The 20,823-nt window shown below is 39.4% G+C and overlaps 1 protein-coding gene across 1 annotated transcript in view; it reads left to right on the top strand.

Annotated features, from left to right (window-relative positions):
• The first annotated feature begins 7,504 nt into the window (after positions 1-7,504).
• COL21A1 (collagen type XXI alpha 1 chain) overlaps positions 7,505-20,823 on the top strand; it is a 186,122-nt gene continuing 172,803 nt past the window's right edge. The window contains exon 1 of the mRNA XM_027126885.1: positions 7,505-7,627. The gene's annotated coding sequence lies outside the window, so the exon portion shown is untranslated. The remainder of the gene's footprint in view (positions 7,628-20,823) is intronic.

The raw sequence follows: 20,823 nt of genomic DNA on the forward strand, positions 1-20,823 counted from the left end.
GTTAAATAAGATGGACTTAATTGATATTTATAGGACATTCCATCCAAAAACAACAGAATACACATTTTACTCAAGTGCTCATGGAAAATTCTCCAGGATAGATCATATCTTGGGTCAAAAATCAAGCCTTGGTAAATTTAAGAAAATTGAAATTGTATCAGGTATCTTTTCTGACCACAATACTATGAGACTAGATATGAATTACAGGAAAAGATCTGTAAAAAATACAAACACATGGAGGCTAAACAATACACTACTTAATAACGAAGTGATCACTGAAGAAATCAAAGAGGAAATCAAAAAATCCCTAGAAACAAATGACAATGGAGACACGCCGACCCAAAACCTATGGGATGCAGCAAAAGCAGTTATGAGGGAAGTTTATAGCAATACAATCCTACCTTAAGAAACAGAAAACATCTCAAATAAACAACCTTACACCTAAAGCAATTAGAGAAAGAAGAACAAAAAAGAAACCAAAGTTAGCAGAAGGAAAGAAATCATAAAGATCACATCAGAAATAAATGAAAAAGAAGTGAAGGAAACGATAGCAAAGATCAATAAAACTAAAAGCCGTTTTTTTGAGAAGATAAAGTTGATAAACCATTAGCCAGACTCATCAAAAAAAAAGGGAGAAGACTCAAATCAATAGAATTAGAAATGAAAAAGGAGAAGTAAAAACTGACCCTGCAGAAATACAAAAGATCATGAGAAATTACTACAAGCAACTCTATGCCAATAAAATGGACAACCTGAAAGAAATGGACAAATTCTTAGAAATGCACAACCTGCCAAGACTGAATCAGGAAGAAATAGAAAATATGAACAGATCAATCACAAGCGCTGAAATTGAAACTGTGATTAAAAATCTTCCAACAAACAAAAGCCCAGGACCAGATGGTTTCACAGGCGAATTCTATCAAACATTTAGAGAAGAGCTAACACCTATCCTTCTGAAACTCTTCCAAAATATAGCAGAGGGAGGAACACTCCCAAACTCATTCTACGAGGCCAACATCACCCTGATACCAAAACCAGACAAAGATGTCACAAAGAAAGAAAACTACAGGCCAATATCACTGATGAACATAGATGCAAAAATCCTCAACAAAATACTAGCAAACAGAATCCAACAGCATATTAAAGGGATCATACACCATGACCAAGTGGGGTTTATTCCAGGAATGCAAGGATTCTTCAATATACGCATATCAATCAACGTGATACACCATATTAACAAATTGAAGGAGAAAAACCATATGATCATCTCAATAGACGCAGAGAAAGCTTTCAACAAAATTCAACGCCCAGTTATGATAAAAGCTCTCCAGAAAGTAGGCATAGAGGGAACTTTCCTCAACATAATAAAGGCCATATGTGACAAGCCCACAGCCAACATCATCCTCAATGGTGAAAAACTGAAAGCATTTCCACTAAGATCAGGAAGAAGGCAAGGTTGCCCACTCTCACCACTCTTATTCAACATAGTTTTGGAGGTTTTAGCCACAGCAGTCAGAGAAGCAAAGGAAATAAAAGGAATCCAAAGCAGAAAAGAAGAAGTAAAGCTGTCACTGTTTGCAGATGATATGATACTATACATAGAGAATCCTAAAGATGCTACCAATGCTAATCAATGAATTTGGTAAAGTAGCAGGATACAAAATTAATGCACAGAAATCTCTGGCATTCCTATATACTAATGTTGAAAAATCTGAAAGTGAAATCAAGAAAACACTCCCATTTACCATGGCAATAAAAAGAATAAAATATCTATGAATAAACCTACCTAAGGAGACAAAAGACCTGTATGCAGAAAATTATAAGACACTGATGAAAGAAATTAAAGATGATACAAACAGGTGGAGAGATATACCATGTTCTTGGATTGGAAGAATCAACATTGTGAAAATTACTCTACTACCCAAAGCAATCTACAGATTCAATGCAATCCCTATCAAACTACCACTGGTATTTTTCACAGAACTAGAACAACAAATTTCACAATTTGTATGGAAACACAAAAGACCGCGAATAGCCGAAGCAATCTTGAGAATGACAAACGGAGCTGGAGGAATCCAGCTCCCTGACTTCAGACTATACTACAAAGCTACAGTAATCAAGACAGTATGGTACTGGCACAAAAACAGAAATATAGATCAATGGAACAGGAGAGAAAGCCCAGAGATAAACCCATGCACATATGGTCAGCTTATCTTTGATAAAGGAGGCAGGAATGTACAGTGGAGAAAGGACAGCCTCTTCAATAAGTGGTGCTGGGAAAACTGGACTGGTACATGTAAAAGTATGAGATTAGAACAGTCCCTAACACCATACACAAAAATAAGCTCAAAATGGATTAAAGACCTAAATGTAAGACGAGAAACTTTCAAACTCTTAGCGTAAAACATAGGCAGAACACTGTGTGACATAAATCACAGCAAGATCCTTTTTGACCCACCCCCTAGAGAAATGCAAATAAAAATAAACAAATGGGACCTAATGAAACTTAAAAGCTTTTGCACAGCAAAGGAAACCATAAACAAGACGAAAAGACAACCCTCAGAATGGGAGAAAATATTTGCAAATGAAGCAACTGACAAAGGATTAATCTCCAAAATTTACAGGCAGCACATGCAGCTCAATAACAAAAAAACAAACAACCCAATCTAAAGATGGGCAGATGACCTAAACAGACATTTCTCCAAAGAAGATATACAGATTGCCAAGAAACACATGAAAGGATGCTCAACATCATTAATCATTAGAGAAATGCAAATCAAAACTACAATGAGATATCATCTCACACCAGTCAGAATGGCCATCATCAAAAAATCTAGAAACAGTAAATGCTGGAGAGGGTGTAGAGAAAAGGGAACCCTCTTGCACTTCTGGTGGGAATGTGAATTGGTACAGCCACTATGGAGAACAGTATGGAGGTTCCTTAAAAAGCTACAAATAGAACTACCATATGACCCAGCAATTCCACTACTGGGCATATACCCTGAGAAAACCATAATTCAAAAAGAGTCATGTATCAAAATGTTCATTGCAGCTCTATTTACAATAGCCCGGAGATGGAAACAACCTAAGTGTCCATCATCGGATGAATGGATAAAGAAGATGTGGCACATATATACAATGGAATATTACTCAGCCATAAAAAGAAACAAAATTGAGTTATTTGTAGTGAGGTGGATGGACCTAGAGTCTGTCATACAGAGTGAAGTAAGTCAGAAAGAGAAAGACAAATACCGTATGCTAACACATATATATGGAATCTAAGGAAAAAAATGTCATGAAGAACCTAGGGGTAAGACGGGAATAAAGACACAGACCTACTAGAGAATGGACTGTAGGATATGGGGAGGGGGAAGGGTAAGCTGTGACAAAGTGAGAGAGTGCCATGGACATATATACACTACCAAATGTAAAATAGATAGCTAGTGGGAAGCAGCCGCATAGCAAAGGGAGAGCAGCTGGGTGCTCTGTGACCACCTGGATGGGTGGGATAGGGAGGGTGGGAGGGGGGGAGACGCAAGAGGGAGGAGATATGGGAACATATGTATATGTCTTACTGATTCACTTTGTTATAAAGCAGAAACTAACACACCATTGTAAAGCAATTATACTCCCATAAAGATGTAAAAAAGAAAAGTTAAGGAACTGGGATTATTAGAGTTTTTAGTAAAATATATTAAATAACTTCAATATTTTCAAACATTTCTCATTCTTTCTTTATCTCTGTCTCTCTCTCCCCACCCCCCCACAGACACACACAGATGCACACACACAGAGACACATACACAGAGACATAGTGACACACACACCCATTGGAACTTGAAACAATTATTTTGTTATATATTGATATATTAACGTCAAAGTTAATGGAAATTGAACTCTTTATTACCTATCCCAGCCTGTTACTAACAATTTCTATTAAGAATTCAGGGACTTGTAGAATCCTATTGATCGGACTCTATTTCCACGTTTTAATCGTAACTCAAAGGAAAACCAGTCCTGAATATGTACTTTCACTTCAGATACAAAATTTCAGTCATAGATGAATGAACCAACAAAACATTTATTTTCCTTCTACTTTTGAAGATGGCCGTGTATAAATGACTCCAACACAGAGGCCAACCATGTCTCCACTTCCTTCTTCACTGGGAGAACTAGAATGAATCATCTTTTGAAGAGTTTCTGTGGGAAAAGGCCTCACAATAAATCATTGGTTAGAAATAGGCTAGTTTCTCACTTCTATGTTAAGGTTTAAATCTGAGGAAAGTTGAATTTGCCTGTCAGCCTCAAAATAAAAATATAAGAAATTGTGACCCAAACCCTGGGGAACATGAATTCATTCAGTGTTCTCTTGGCCAGGAACACTTGGGACTCTGAAATTGAGGAAGAAAGAAGCTATAAAATAGAAAGATTATCTCCAAACTCTCTTGGACTGCACTTTTGTGTATACTTGTAATTTTCATTCTTGCATCTTTACCTGGCAATGTGAGGGTCTTATAGTTGGATCTAAGAACATGCCCTCAGAAATAAAACATGCAGATAATCCAACCCAACTAGAATATAAGTCAAATTTCCTTGGGTTTTTAAAGTGGCTTACAAAAATATCCATTATTGGTGCTTGGGTTTTTAAGGGGACTTATAAAAATATCCATATTGGTGCTAAGCTGTGATATTAAGCTTTGATAGTATTTAAAGTTATAACTGTAAGCAGGACTTAGACATTCTGTTTTCTTAAGGGTCTTTCATCTCCAGAATTGCTTTGGGTGTTCAATTTAGGGCTCTTGCAGTTGACAGCAACAGAAACCCAAGCCAAATGAGCATAATGAACACAAAAAGGGTTTACCCAGAAGTAAGGCTAGTTTCAGGACCCTTGGGCTTTTTGCATTAGTTTCATTCCTTTGTGCGGTAAATATTTGTTTGTACTTCTCATGGGAATGCATTTTGCTATCCAGGTCTTCATATTGGAAAATTATTAAATATTCATTGATATGACCCATGAAGAAACATATTTACATGACAACGGACTCTAACAGGAATGTCTGAATTAATGGATGAGGGAATGTGGGAAACGGTGAACATTCCGAGATGTTTATGTCTTCCCTGAATTCAGTAGGATTCAGTTATTGAATGAAGGCATTTATTTTCTTCTGATTTGTATTTTACTTTATTAAAAAAAAATTAAATTGGAGTATAGTTGATTCACAATGTTGTGTTATTTCCTGCTGTACAGCAAAGTGAATCAGTTATACACAGAAATATATCCACTCTTTTTTAGATTCTTTTCCCATGTAGGCCATTACACAGTACTGAGTAGAGTTCCCTGTGCTATACAGTAGGTCCTTATTAGTTATTTATTTTATATATAGTGTATATATATCAATCCCAATCTCCCAATTTACCCCTACCCCTCTTACCCGCTGGTAACCATAAGTTTGTTTTCTACATCTGTAACTCTATTTCTGTTTTATAGATAAGTTCACTTTTACCCTATTTTAGATTCCTCATAGCGATATTGTACAATATTTGTCTTTGTCTGACTTACTTCACTCAGTATGACAATCTCTGTTCCAACCATGTTGCTGCAAATGGCAGTATTTCATTCTTTTTTATGGCTGAGTAATATATCATTGTATATATGTACCACATCTTCTTTATCCATTCAACTGTCCATGGACATTTAAGTTGCTTCCATGTCCTGGCTATTGTAAATAGTGCTGCAGTGAACATTGGGGTGCATGTATCTTTTCAAATTATGGTTTTCTCTGGATATATGCCCAGGAGTGGGATTGCTAGATCATATGGTAGCTCTATTTTTAGTTTTCTAAGGAACCTCCATACTGTGCTCCATAGTGGCTGTACCAGTTTAACAGCATAGGAGGGTTCCCTTTTCTCCACACCCTCTCTAACATTTATTTTTGTAGATTTGTTTGTAGATTTTTTGATGATGGCCTTTCTGACATGTGTGAGGTGGTACCTACAATGAGGTATTTGATTTGCATTTCTCTAATAATTTGTGATGTTGAGCATATTTTCATGTGCTTACATAGGCAGGACACACTTTGATATAAATTAGAGCAAGATCCTTTTCAATCCACCTCCTAGTGTAATGAAAATAAAAACAAAAATAAACAAATGGGCCCCAATTAAGCTTAAAAGTTTTTGTCCAGCAAAAGAAACCATAAACAAAATGAAAAGACAACCCTCAGAATGGGAGGAAATATTTGCAGAAGAAGCAACCAATGAGGGATTAATATCCAAAATATACAAACAGCTCAATATCAAAAAAACAAACAACCCAATCAAAAAATGGGTGGAAGATCTAAATAGACATTTCTCCAAAGAAGACATACTGATGGCTAAAAATGAAGGCATTTCTTTGTGAAGGTTCCCCCCTGGGGAGACATTAATTCACATTCATTCAGCCCAGATTTATTGAGCACCTACTATATTCCAGGTATGGGTCTAGCTGCAGAGGATAAAGCTGGGAGCAAGACCAATTCCCTGTCCTCTTAGAGCTCACCTTGAGACAGATGCAAGACACAAGAATGACTTGTTAGTAAAATTTCAGATAGAGATCTGTTGAAAATAAAGTGCGGTGAGGGGATGGGAATGGTTGTTGAGTGGCTCCGTCTGGAGGGGGGCAGGAAGAACTTTCTGGAAGGGACATTTGTGACATGAATGAAGAGAAGCAGGCACCTGTAATAAGGTCTGGGACAGAGTTTTGGAGGCAGAAGAAATAGCAAGTGAGACTAGAACTCACTGCTGTGGATAAGGAAGGGCAAAAAGTCCCATGGGGGGCGGGGCGGAGCAGCGTGAGAAGTGGGGCGAGTGATGGGTGAGAGCCAGCTGGGGCCAGAGCACGTTGGCGGGGAGGGGAGGGCGGCGGGTCTAAGCGCATGATTGTTAAAGAACTTTCTGGCTGCTCTGTGACCGATGGACTAAAAGGGGCAGAGCGCAGAGCATCCCCTTATCGGTCACCTTATTCCAGACCTTCCCTGTCACTCCTACATCCTCGAAGGTAACTGCCTATTTGAACATGAACTTCCCCTCAGGTTTTCCGGCAGCTTAGGTCAAAGGCAGGTCCACCAGTCAGCTGCTGGGCGGACCAAGTGACTGACCCTAGAGTCCAGAGGCCGGGCAGGGGACCTCCTTGGATCCACGCAGGTGATGCTCTCAAGGTCCTGCCTCCCGTCGTCGCCCTCGTTCTTTCCATCTCTGGGTGGCCTTGACCTCTCCTCCTTCCCCGGAGTGCCTCAGCCCGCTTCTCCCCAGTCCTAGCGGGAGGAGAGCTAAGCTGACTTCTACCAGGGTTCCCTAGGAGCTTGCACTGAGGATCCAGATCCAAAACCCACCCTCTGGCCGCTGCCCTCGGAAAGGGGGCGGGTGGGGGCGCGAACCTTATCGCGGGCTCCGCCTCCAGGGGCCGGGAGTGTCCCTCGCGCGCTGCACCGGCCGCCGCGGGCAGACAGACTCCGGGCTCCGGGAGGGCTGCTGATCCGCTCTAGCCCAGGTCGTGTTCAGGCCGCGACCGTTCACTCCCGGGACACCCCGGGCCCACGCGGAGCGCGTAGCGGCTGCGACGGCACCCCTGACAAGGGACGCGCGCCAGGTAAGGTGGTACCTCCTCCTCCAGTGTCCTCGCCCGAATGACAAACAGGGGACTTCAGGCTGGCCCTCTCGCGGCTGAAGTTTCCAGTTTGCACTCCCGAGGGTGCAGTTTCTTCCCGTGCGCGCGGAGGCGGTGGGTGAGCTGCGAGGTAGAATCCGCGCCCAGGCTGGAGGCTGGGACGCAGGATTTGTCTGGCAAGGTTACTGGGTGGTCATATAATCTTGGGAGCCTGTCTGGGTTCTGATTTCTGTTTGGAGTGTTTGGCCTCTGGGAATGAATAATGCGCGGTGATTTACACCCCTAAGCTCAACCCCCTGGTCCTCGGTCGGTCTTTCTGGAAGGGGCTCTGTTGTCCACACGTGGGGCGCGAGCGCACGGGGCGGTGGGCTGCGCGGTGCCCCCGAGGCTCTTTGAGGCTGCTGCCCAGGAAGCTCACTCAGGTGAGCTTAAAAAAATCTGGTGCTGCGGCAGCACCCGGATCAATTAAATCAGAATCTCCAGGAGTGGGGCTCAAAACTTCCCAGGTGATTGCTAGGTGGAGTAGTTTGGGAACCAGTGAGTGAGGGCCGTGGTTTTCCAAGGAAGGAGTGGGAGGGTTTCTGGACAGCAGCGGCAGCGTCACCTGGGAACTTTCAGAAATGCAAAATCTGGGGCCCGCCAAGGAGGCCTAGACCTCCTGAATCTGAAACTATGGAGGTAGGGACCCAGCCCTTTGTTTTTTCTTGGACCGTGCAGGTGATGCTAGCACTTGCTCACTTTTGAGAACTCAGGGCTGGATCTCAGTGGAGGGAAGGGCAGACACCTTCGAATTCCCCTTCAGAGGGAGGAGGGAACAGATCCGTTTTCAGAAAATCTTGGGTATTCATCAGTAGGATTTTGCCCATATTAAAAAAAAAAAATACTGTGGACTTTGGAGGATCCTATAAAGGGCAGAGACTTAGCCATCATCTCGAGCAATTTTTTGTCATAGAGAACTTTTTCTTTTTTTTTTTTAGAGTTGAAGCCAAAGAAGAAAATGTACCTAAGAATCTCCTGGCTGTAATAACATGAATGTTTGGCCCCTGATTCGATGCTCCCCATCACCCCTGTCATCAGTGCATGCTACAAGGCTCATATAAAGTATTTTTTAAAAAAGCAATTGGAGGTTTCAGGGATTCATGCCAATTCTCCAGAGTGAAAGGGAATTCAGCATTGCAGGTCTATGTACTCTCTGAGTGGCTCCTTTTTTTTCTTTTTTTTTTTTAAAGGATCTTTTTTTTTTTTTTTAGATGTTGGGGGTAGGAGTTTATTAATTAATAATTTATTTATTTTTGCTGTGTTGGGTCTTCGTTTCTGTGCGAGGGCTTTCTCTAGTTGTGGCAAGCGGGGGCCACTCTTCATCGCGGTGCGCGGGCCTCTCACTATCGCGGCCTCTCTTGTTGGGGGGAAAAAGGCTCCAGACGTGCAGGCTCAGTAGTTGTGGCTCACGGGCCTAGTTGTTCCGCGGCATGTGGGGTCTTCCCAGACCAGGGCTCGAACCTGTGTCCCCTGCATTAGCAGGCAGATTCTCAACCACTGTGCCACCAGGGAAGCCCTCCTTTTTTTTCTTTTAACAGAGATCTGAGATTTCAAAATTTTGGCGAAAAAAAATTCCAGCTCTTCCTAAGTCATTATTACAGAAATAGAATGACTTTGCAAATAGGCTTAAATGGATTCAAAAATCTGACGTTGGATAAAAAAGCTAGAATAGGCATGACTGTGGTCCTAGAACATGTGTGCTGGGTGAACACTGCTCAGTGTACAGAGACTTCCTGTGCAGAGAACATTTATTTTCTGTGCCAATTTGTAATGAGGTAGAGAGACCTTTAAGGGACAGGTCCTAAGCTTGTGTTTAGATGCTGGGGGGAAATATAGGTAGTGGTGAGGACTAGGAGCCTGGATCTGAGGCCCAAGCTGCAGGTTCAAGACCTACTCTTCTGCCTCTCTGTACTCTGGGGCAGTGGCATAACTCTGCGAGCCTCACTTTCCTCATCTGTAAAACGGGGACTGCAGTAGTACAATGCATACTTCATAATTCTCATGTTGTCAGAGTTAAAGGAAATAATGCTTCCAGCATAGTCAATGAAATATTTATTAGCTCAAAATATGCACACACACACACACACACACACTTAAAACAAAACAAAAACCTAATCCCCAAACACTTTGGAATGAAAACTGTGTTGATAACATGGTCGCATATTTTATCTACACATATTTACATACCAACCTCACCCTTAGAATTTACAGTTTTTCCTTCTTACTAGAATGTGAACATATGGATGTCCTCCAATTATCTTCCTAATTTTATTACATGTTTTATATAGAAAATTTTAGAAAAATATTTTTAGTAGATTATCTTCAAGTCAACAGCCCAGTTATGTACTCATTGTCTGTGGTAAAGAATTTTACCATCTGGTGGAATTTATAATCTAGTCACATTCAGATATAAATAGTCTTAAAATCTGGCTCTCCAGAGTATCATTCCTTATAAAAGAAAATTCAAATGGTAGGCATGGCATGCTGTATCCCCCAAGAGAACCAGTTTAGAAGTACTATCTGGTGTTTCCTAGGTAATTAAGAGGGAGAAAGAAATGAAACCTTATTCAATTACATCGAGGTTTGTTCAAGATAATGTAAAAGAAAGCAAATTGAGGACACATCAAGGGCTAAACTGGCAAAAAGGATAGGTGAGGTAGTTCAAGTGTCCTTTTCCTCCTTAAATGCAATAATTTCAAAATGCTTCAAAACCACATACAGAAAAAGCAGTTTGATTGGAACTGATCTGGATGATCCTCTTAGGACCAAATAGGTCTAGTAAAAAAAAAATTATGGGTATTATTTCCAAAAAAGATGCCAAATGATTCTGTACTTTGAAATGAGTCTTGATTCACCTTTAATTTCAGTTATAAATTGAATATTAGATTTCTAACTTAGGGTGCCTTTTTAGGACTCATCTCCCATCTTTAAATGTAAGAGGTTGTACCCTTGCAGTTTCCAATCTTCTGTGACTTCTAGAAGACAAAACATAATGCAAGTTTCAGCATATAAACATCTTAGTAACTCCTCCATTCAGGAAATCAGGTCTTCATTAGGACACTTTTAAAATTACAATGTAATATTATTAAATTCAATATAATAAGAATGTAAGGTTATTAAATTAAATGTAATTACAATTTAATGTAAGTAGGGTTTTCTCTTAGGCTCACTATGTATTGAAATGAGGAGTGCCTCTGGGCATGAAAAGGGAAGATCAGAGGCACCTCTCTTGATGGAAAAAATGAAGGCGTGTGGAAGCCAGTATCCTGGATAATTTAACTGAAGAGCTGAGCATCTGTGATGTCGCAATTCAGCGACAAGATGTGGCGGCCCAGTGAGTGGTCAATTAGGAATGATCACTACTGCAATGCCCCACAATGATTTTGTGATTCTCCACTTGAAGCCACAAATCCTGGGGCAGAGATAATCAAAAACAAGTTAGCTAATTGCATTTATTTTTCATAATTTGGCTCACTTGGAAAGATCTTGATGGCTTTCATTTCAGTGCATTTATTTTGAGGGCCCCATTTGTTCCAAAGTTGATGGTTTTACCACTAAGGCCAATCTGGAAAGTCTTGTGAGTAAAAACAAATCACAGGAAAGGGCTATATGTTTTTATTTTGTATTTATTATCTTTGGATTATATTTCTCAGCATGCAGTAGTAATTCTTTAGTTTGATTCATTAGCATTCTTGTGGGAAACAAGTTGAAATATTTATTTCTGGCAAGTGATCCAGTCTCACACAAAGAGAATTAGCCACGGAGGCTGAGTTCTCGAACTTTCTCCATCTCATGGTAAAGGACACTCACTCTCAATCCAAAATGCTAAGCCTTGAATCCTGACTCTGTCACTTACTAGTTGTTTGAACCCGGACAAGTTGCGTAACCTTTCCTTACTTCCGTTTCCTCATTAGTAAAATTGGGGTAATGGTACCTACATCAGTGGGATTATCATGAGGAGTCAATGAGTTAATGTCTCTAACGTTCTACCAACAGTGCCTGGCTCACAGTCAAAGCTTAATAGGAATTTGCTATTCTTTCACCTTGGACGTTAATAAATAGTTTAAGCTGAAGCTCTCTTTTCTCTTTTCACCTCTGAAAATTGGATCCTGAAAAGGCAGTCCTAATTTACGTTATGTTCATTTGATGCTTTTTCTGTTTTAGCTAGTGGGAGAATTTGCTTCTGAATAAGTGAAGTCCTTCAAGTTTCTCAGAAAATAATACAAGCTTTTGAACAACATTCTAAAGCTTCCCAAATGCTGCTGCTGCTGGCTTGAGACCACACTTTGAGAATCACTGCTTCACTCCACAAGTTCCCAAACTGGACTGCACACTGGAATTACCTGAGATCAGTGTTCTAGCATGTTGATCCTCAAACTGATTAAAAAGTTAATCAGTTGGGTTAATTTATTGTGAAAGTAGTAATCATGTGGTTTGAAAAAGAGAGGCTGTGTAACAGTACACATTAACTGTATACATGGAATTCCCGTATACTGATAGAATTTTTAGGGATATTAGAATTTGTTTAATCTAAATGAGGAAACAGGGTCTTGGAGACCTCATTCTTGGCTAAGGGCTCAGGAATAGTCAGTGGTGGCACCAGATGACAACAGGTTTCCTGTGTTCTACTCTGTACATTTTTCATTCAACTACCTTGTCTTCTGAAAACAGATAATGTGACAGAAGCACATAATCCAAGATAGGGTGTCCTGGGAATGCTACTCACCTACCTGTCTCCCTTGACCGAGTTTGATTTCAGGGTTATTAATTGAAAAGCTTTTCTAAATGAAAAACCACTGACACCAATATGGCCAACTTGTAAGAAAATAAACCTATAGCTATCAATTGTGAAAAGGATGATTTTTTTTCCAAGTTTACCATTTCTAAGGATTCAACTGAGTTTTACCTCTTTGCTGTTTCTTTAGCGTTTTGGCTTTTACTAATTAAAAACTCAGAGATATCTTTGAAAATTTCAGGAAACATTGAGAATTTTCTCAAGTCCAAGTTTGGTGACCTTCTGGGAATCCTGCCAGTTGCTTGTGTTTGATTCACTGTATAATTTTTGTTTTGACTTGTCTTGTTTTGATCTAGGTCAATATAGCCATGATTGCAGTGTTATGTTACCCGTTAACTGTTTGATTTTACAGTTATTGGTGTCAAGAAGAAAAGATTAAGGACCAACAATATTTTCTTTTTAAATTCAAAGTGAAAAGAAGTTCTAGTGAAGTTTGAGCTTTATAGGAAGTTCTTCTAAATATATTTTTCAGAAATTTAGTCTTTTAACTTTTTATTAGGTAACTTTTTATTAGGTAAATAAAAACAAACACTCGGAATATATGTCTTATATTTTTATGTTAACTTTCAAATCCACATGTGATTCAATGATTGAAACAACTTATTGAATTACATACTTTTAGAAATGGTAAACCTTGCTGTTTATGTATTTTTCTACTTTATTAGGAAGAGAGAGTTTGATTCTACCTCGAGGTCATGTCTAGGCACATACCAGTACCCAGAATTAGATAGAATGTTAAAGATAAGGCAGGGAGGAACATTCTTTGTAAGTGTGCAGCCAATTATCACATAGCGCTGAAGTGCCTACCCAGTGCTTGGCTATCCCAGGGGGATTCAGAGAAGTTGCTATGTTCGGTTTAGTAAGTCTATTAATAGCCAATTGGCAGTTTTCTTTTTTAAATGGAAAAATCCCTTTAATATATTATATAAAAATAACATTTTGTACATATCTTTAAGTGAAAAAATGTATAAGGCAAAAATGGTTTTGATTTAAATTTAGAAAAATCAGCAAGCATGGCATGATGTATCACTTTGTTTCTTCTCAAATCATTTTTGATTCCCATTTAACATAATGTCCTGAAGCAATCTTTAGAAAGGGTTGAATATGAATTAAAAAAAATCTCTTGAAATACAGTTGATTTATAATGTTGTGTTACTTTCAGTTGTACAGCACAGTGATTCAGTTATGTATATGTTCTTTTTTAGATTCTTTTCCATTATAGGTTATTACAAGATATTGAGTATAGTTCCCTGTGCTATACAGTAAATCCTTGTTTATTTTATATATAATAGTGTGTATCTGTTAATCCCAAACTCCTAATTTATCCCTCCCCCCTTTTCCCCTTTGGTAGTCATAAGTTTGTTTTCTATGTCTGTGGGCCTATTTCTGTTTTGCAAAATAAGTTCACTTGTATCATTTTTTTTTAGATTTCACATATAAGTGATATCATATGATATTTGTCTTTTGCTGTCTTACTTCACTTAGTATGATAATCTCTAGGGCCATCCATGTTGCTGCAAATGGCATTATCACATTCTTTTTTATGGCTGAATAATACTCCATTGTGTATACACCACATCTTCTTTATCCATTGATACACGCACCCTAATGTTCAGAGTAGCACTATTTACAATAGCCAAGACATGGAAGCAACCTAAGTCTCCATCGGCAGATGAGTATGATTTGAATTTGTATCTTGGCAAGAAGTGGAGAGGTTATCCCAGAGAGAGGCACTGCAGAGAAGAGAAACACCCACGATCCTGAGAATGCAGGCAACTCCGTTACCTCCCTGTAGAAACTCCCCCTTTCCCTCGGGCAGTTTGCCTTTCCATCCTTTCACAGTTCCTTCGCTTTTCATTCCCTGTTCAAATCACTTGTTAAACAGCACCTCTGGACTAAGGTTTGAAATGAGAGAGAATAAAAGATGCACTGTGGGGGGCAGTGATGCCACAGTAACTGTCTTAGCTAGAATGGTCTAGGCATTTCCTACTTAGGTCCCTTTGGAATGAGGAGGGAGCGGAGGTGAAAAGTAAAGGTGGGATTCAGAGCTCTTGATGGAATGTGGAGGCACATGGAACGTTATTCAAACTCCTATATATTTAGTGGCAGCAAGCATGTCAGTGTGGAGTGTGAGCAAGGAAGTACCCACAACCTAAGTTATGTGTCATTTCTGTTCTACTGTATGAGTAACGGTATGGTAGAATAGTATTTATATATGAAGTACTAAATAAATAGACACCCTCATTATTTCCAAGAAGGCTATGGACCAGGAAATGGGAAACCTGGTTTCTCATTCCAGCCCACCACCAACTTACTAAGTTGGTAGCTTATCAGAAAAACCTGCAGTAAGAGAGAGCTGAGAAGTTGTGATTGTAAAAGCTTAGTCTTATTTCATTTTGCTGTTCACATGTTTTTCTTTTTCTTGGTGAAAAGCACCATTTGAGACCATCATGGAACATGTAAAGAATAGCAGATTAGAGCATCTGTGCCCAGAGTTTAAATCAATGTGGAGTAGCATCCTTTAGGGAATTAGTCTCCTGAGAAATATAGCATTCATTCCTAAAATTCCTATAACAATGTTCTTGAATGTTCACTGAAGATGGACGTTACTGTGAATGAGAAATAATGAAATAACAGATCTTTTTATTTCAAGAAAATTGTATTTTCCTTTTCATGAGGCCTAAACAAATTTTTTTTGGCCTCCATATGGGAATTATGTTAAAAATATTCATTGGTCTTTTCAACACTTGAAAAAAAAATTCTGATTCTTTCTTAATTATGGGTTTTGTAAGGGGAATCATGTTTATATGAGTAATCAAATTATATTTTTGAGCTCAAAATTGCATGTTTCCCAAAATGTTAACAGTTGCATTTGGGAGGTAGCATGATAGATATTTTCTTTCCTGCTTTTCTTTGTTTTCTCTATTTTTTAATACATATGTATTACACTTATAATGCAAAGATAAATGCATAACTACACGCTTTGTAGAAGGAAACATATGAAATGGTAATTTTGAATTCCCATACAAATGAGAGAGAATGATGTTGCAGTGTGATTCATTTATGTTCTTATAATTCACAAAGTACATGTTGTGCCAGATGAACTTTGAAATACCAGACACACTAATAACAGTAAAATCTGGCTAAAATGACACAAGTAATTTTTCTTAAAATCAGAACATCACTTTATTACTCCTTGTGAATGCCAAAAGAATATTATGTACTCTAATACCTTAAAGCCATTGAAGATTATAGCTGAGATTGGGGTGGGCTTTATGTAGTTATGGCCCTGACACTTGGTACGTGTGTGACCTTGTGCATGGTTTTTAACCTTTTAAAGCTTAATTTGCCCATCTGTCAAGAGAGGATCATAGGACCTTCTTCATACTGTGGTCAGGAGGAGTAAATGGAATAATGCACATGAACCCTTTAGTATAGTGCCTGGCAGGTAAAGGTCCTCAAATTTGCTCAAATTATTTATTATCATAAGTATTCTCCCTACTTCTAAGCTTGTTCACACGTGTGGTTTGGATATCTACCTTGTGGAAAGTGGGTTGCTTCTTCAGATGATGCTATCCTCTGGGCAGCCTGGGTCATGGAGGAGAGGCAAATCCAGATTTTTACCCTTCTCCACTTGTGCTGGGAGATGCAGGGGAGGGTGTCTTCTGAAGCTAGCAGTGTGCTAGGGGTGATGACAGAGGCTTTGGAGAGCAACTCCTATGACTCTAAGTGCTGGAGTCTGGGAGTCTGGCACCCTTTGCCATATGGCATGGTCCCTGGTCACTGCGATTGTTGTGGGAGGTTGAGGGTGTCCTCAGGTCTGTCTTGCAGCTGCAGGTGGTTTTTCATGAGCTCCTGGATTTTAGCAGTTGAAGAGGTCTCTTTGGTCAGGACCCTGGATTGTCCGTCTTAGGCTCTGGGAAAATCAGAAGATCGCTTTGTCGCTGGGCAGAGTTTCAGTACCCATTTCCCTCCTCAGCCAGGGGCCTTTGTGCAGCTGCAGCCCAGACTCTGGTGCATCTGTATAGGATATACATTAATTCATCTGTCTGGCAAACAGTTTCTCCAGCTCTTTATGTAGATTAATCTAGATCCTAGGGATGCAGCAAAAATGAGACATGATCCCTGTCCTCAAGGACTCACATTCTGTTTGTAAATTTCCCCATGACTGCTTGGTATGTCAGGGTTGGTTGTTATACCCCAGAGCTCCTAACCCTAGTCCAATGTTGCTCCCAGTAGAGTGCTTCAAGGGGGGTGAAGGGGTTGACTTCATATGTTAATTGCTTCCACACCCACTAATCTGAAGGTTTATTATTAGGGTCCCTGGTTGGATCTATGTTTTCCTCAAAACTGCGATGAATTTTACATATATAACGTGCATCAGTAAGTTTCTACAAAGTGTTTAGACTAGGCACATAGTCTACCAATCCAAAAACTAAACTAAGCAAAAAACCATGATGAACTGAATTGAATTGACTGAGGTTTGACAGAAGGAAGTTATGGAGATACTGGGAAAATCAGACTCGATTATTTTTAGACTACACATGTCAGAGCCCTGGAAAAAAGTGTAAATATTTTTGAGCTCTGATTCTTCTCAATTAGTTAATTAAATGAATGTCTGGCCAGTTACCAATATAGGATATTGAGAGCCATTTGTGCATCTGTGTTTCCTTAACTGTGCCTCGAAATAATTTTAATTTTTAGCTGGATAGTGTAATGTCACATCGGACACTTTTTGGCCAGACCTATTACTTCATTAAATGCTAAGCTTGAGTAGGGCAATGATTTTGTGCATTTTAAATGTTTCTACGTTGTCTCAGATAAGGCTGCCAAGTTGAATTCCACATCTTCCTTCTAGTAACCTGCCATGTTTTAGATCTTTGGGCCTAAAGCAGTCTAAGTAAGACTAGTGAAGCAATTATGATTTCATATTTTCAAGCTTGATATGAATACTAATGACTTTAATTTAAAAATAAATGTGTTCACGCTTTCCCCTTTATCCCCTCTTCCAGTTTTTCCCCAAAGATGAGCACATATCATAAAGGTAGCTGCAAGAAGAAACTTTTTCGTTTTCCTTTCTTTCATCATTTTCATATTGCCAATCCTTAGGCAAGGCCAATCTACTTTACTCAAGACAGTGTCCTCAAGGAATCCGATTGTTACAGGACGGCAATCTTCCCAAAATTCAGTGAAGAGGAGACATAGCCCTGCTTCTCCAGAGTGTAAGACTTTGCTACTATTACTCTAGACTCTAGAGAATTTCAAATTTTGACTTTTTTTTTTCCTTCAAAATCTTTCTCCTGGGATTTCCACTTTCTCAGAGCTGTCTATTGATATATGCTAAGGCAAAAGGGAAGACGGTGTATTTTATTTTCCGCAAAAGCAGCGAGAATGGGTTTCAGTTTCTATAACCATTGTCTTCATTAGGGAGTTGGGAAGTTTTAAATGCAAAATAAGGAATTTTGATATATCAAGAGGGCAGAGGGGAAACAAGAACTCCCAAGGAAGCTGTTACTGTGTCTTTCATCCCATCACAAGGAGCTGTTGATAACTATAAAAACGTTGATTTTGTGCTATATGGGAAAAAAGTGATGAGTCAGCAAGTTAAATTTCAGTGGCTCCCTGGGTACCGAGCAGACTGAGGTTGGCCATGGTCCCAGGTTTCTTATGATACCGTTGGGAAATGCACTATTTCAAATATAATTTTGGGGAGCAAATAAGACTCTGTAACTGAGCTCCAAATGGTCTAATAATGGAGGCAGGCACCTTGGAAGACATGGTCTGTTTTTGTCATGATTTGCTTCATGGAGGATGTATGGCTTGAACCTGCTTTTGAAGTGTGGTTTAGTTTACACACACACCATAGTCAACCTAAATCATAGGGTTGGAAATTATCTTACAAGTAATTGTTGTTTATAATACAAATGTTGTTTATGCCAATGATGCTTGATGTGTTAACCCCCCCTATAACAAAACTGATGAGCACATGATCTCCAGTCTGGTCGGCCTTCCCTGGACACACTGAGTTTTGATTCTTTCTGGCCATTGGTTGCTGAGTAGAAAGGGTGTAGCCCTGTTCTTTTCTCACTGTAGCCCAAGCTAATTTTTGGCAGCCAACTCACACTAACAACTTCAGTTTATCATTAGCTAAGGACTTTTTGTCTCCTCAGCTCTCCTGCTGTTTGGACAACAGATTCCTTTTAAGCATTCCACAATCCAGATTTTGGATCCCAGGATTTTTATGTGTTTCTTTTGAATTTTGTCTTATTGCCGTTGTCCCATTATTTATCCAGGTGAGATCTTATCCACAGGCTTTCATTCAGTCAGTTAGAGATCTTTCTCAGCTTTGCTTTGTCTAGAAATTTGATTTGCAGGTCATCATTTTCCTCGCTTGAATTGTGAATAACCAATAAACTGGACAGGGCACATGCCAGAATTCTAAAACATCTCACTAGAAACCTCCTACATCTGCTGTTACTCTCCATGGGGGAGCCATTTGATAAGTTTTATATCCAAATTACATTTATGTGCTTTTACTTTTGAAATACCATTAAGTACAGTATTCTACAGGTCATACTGTACAGCACAGAGAACTCTACTCAGTATTCTGTAATAACCTATATGGGAAAAGAATCTGAAAAGGAATGAGTATATGTATATATATAACTGAATCACTATGCTATACACCTGAAACTAACACAACATTGTAAATCAAATATACTCCAATAAAATTTTTAAAAAATTAAAAAAAAATGAAATGAAAAAAAGTACAGGTCTGTTTGATGTGATTTATTCTTGGCACTTGACAAACATCGTGTAATGTTTAGGACTCATTCCTTTTGTAAGTTTTTGTAAGTGCGTGCTCACAAACAGGAGTGAGGCTTAGAATATCTAGCAACCAGAAAAGCCAGGGCATCAGCCTCCCAGCTTGGGCACAGGGCAGTCAGAAAAGATGGCAGGGCAGCACTGCTTCCTGCCAGCTGACACTGTTTTAAACCCTCAGCCTTGGGGGTTTACCAGAGGCATATGTGCTCTTGACCTTCAGAGCTATTTCTTTTCTCCTCTCTTTAAGTTCCTGATGTTTATTACTCAGACCCTGAGCACTGGTTTATATTTCACAAATTAAGATGTGTTGTGAAAGAGGCTTAGAACTGAGAATGGGTATGGCTTGTTTAAGGAGCTTGATGGGAAGAGAGGGCTTAGAGTGGGGAGAGTAGGAAATGAGATATTTTGGTACGAGGGGCCTGGAGCCCTTCCATAGAAAGCGGTCACTGAAGCAGTGAGGGTGTCTTTGTTTCTGGGCAAGGGGCAGTGGCCAATTGGCTGAGCACAGATCTGTTAATCACAGGCCAAAAAGAAAAAGTCCAGAAGAAGAAGACCAATCAAGACAAGGGATATCTTTCAAGAGATCACTGAAGAAAAATTGCCAAGGGCACTGTAAAAGCATTGATTATCTCAAAGTAGAATAACTCTTGTGGAGGGTATGATCTTAAACAGAGGGAGATAAAGGAGCAGGGTATGGGGTGTGGGTGAGGGAAGCCATTCATTTGGGAGATAAGGAGATCATTGATATTCAGGTGAGAATTTCCATTGGTGATGAGGATATAAGCACAATTTTACTGACTTTTAGAAAAAAATGAATAATGAGCTTTTGAAGCTGTAAGACGTGTATAATAATTGCTTGCAATGTATGGTCAGTGGAAAACAGTAGGGAAGAAGCTAGAAGAGGCAGATTTAAGCAGAGAAACATAACCTTTCTGCCTTTCTGGTTACCATTACAGTTTCATTGTTACAAAATATTCCTTCATTAAAGGGAATACTTAATATGTCAGTGTGAATGCACGTTTCCCCCTTAAGTACCATACCGCACTTGGAAAACCTTTGTGGCTCTATTATTCAAGTGCTAATTAATTTGCGGAATATCCTCCAAGTAAAAGTACAAAGATTTGTGTTCCTCCAATTTTAGAAATATTCAGTCCTGGCCATCTCTGAATCTGTGAAGGGGAAGGGATTTTGAATATAAAAAAGGAGGGTAGGTATGAGGACGCACTGGAGGAGCTGTGGAAAATTTTCTGTGGGCCATTGTGAATTCCAAATATGACCTTCCAGATGGTTCTAGGCTATCATTGTACCTCACTTTAATACCTGAGCTACAAAGGGGAAAGGGGGGTGGGGAGAGGGATAAATCAGAGGTTGGGATTAACAGATACACACTACTATAAAAATAGATAACCAACAAAGACCTACTGTATAGCACGGAGAACTATACTCAATATTTTGTAATAACCTATAATGGAAGAGAATCTGAAGTTATCTATATCTATATCTATCTATATATCTCAAT

The sequence above is a fragment of the Aethalodelphis obliquidens genome, unplaced genomic scaffold (genome assembly GCF_003676395.1).
Source record: "Aethalodelphis obliquidens isolate GAN/ISIS:26980383/991018 unplaced genomic scaffold, ASM367639v1 scaffold31, whole genome shotgun sequence".
NCBI lineage: Eukaryota > Metazoa > Chordata > Mammalia > Artiodactyla > Delphinidae > Aethalodelphis > Aethalodelphis obliquidens.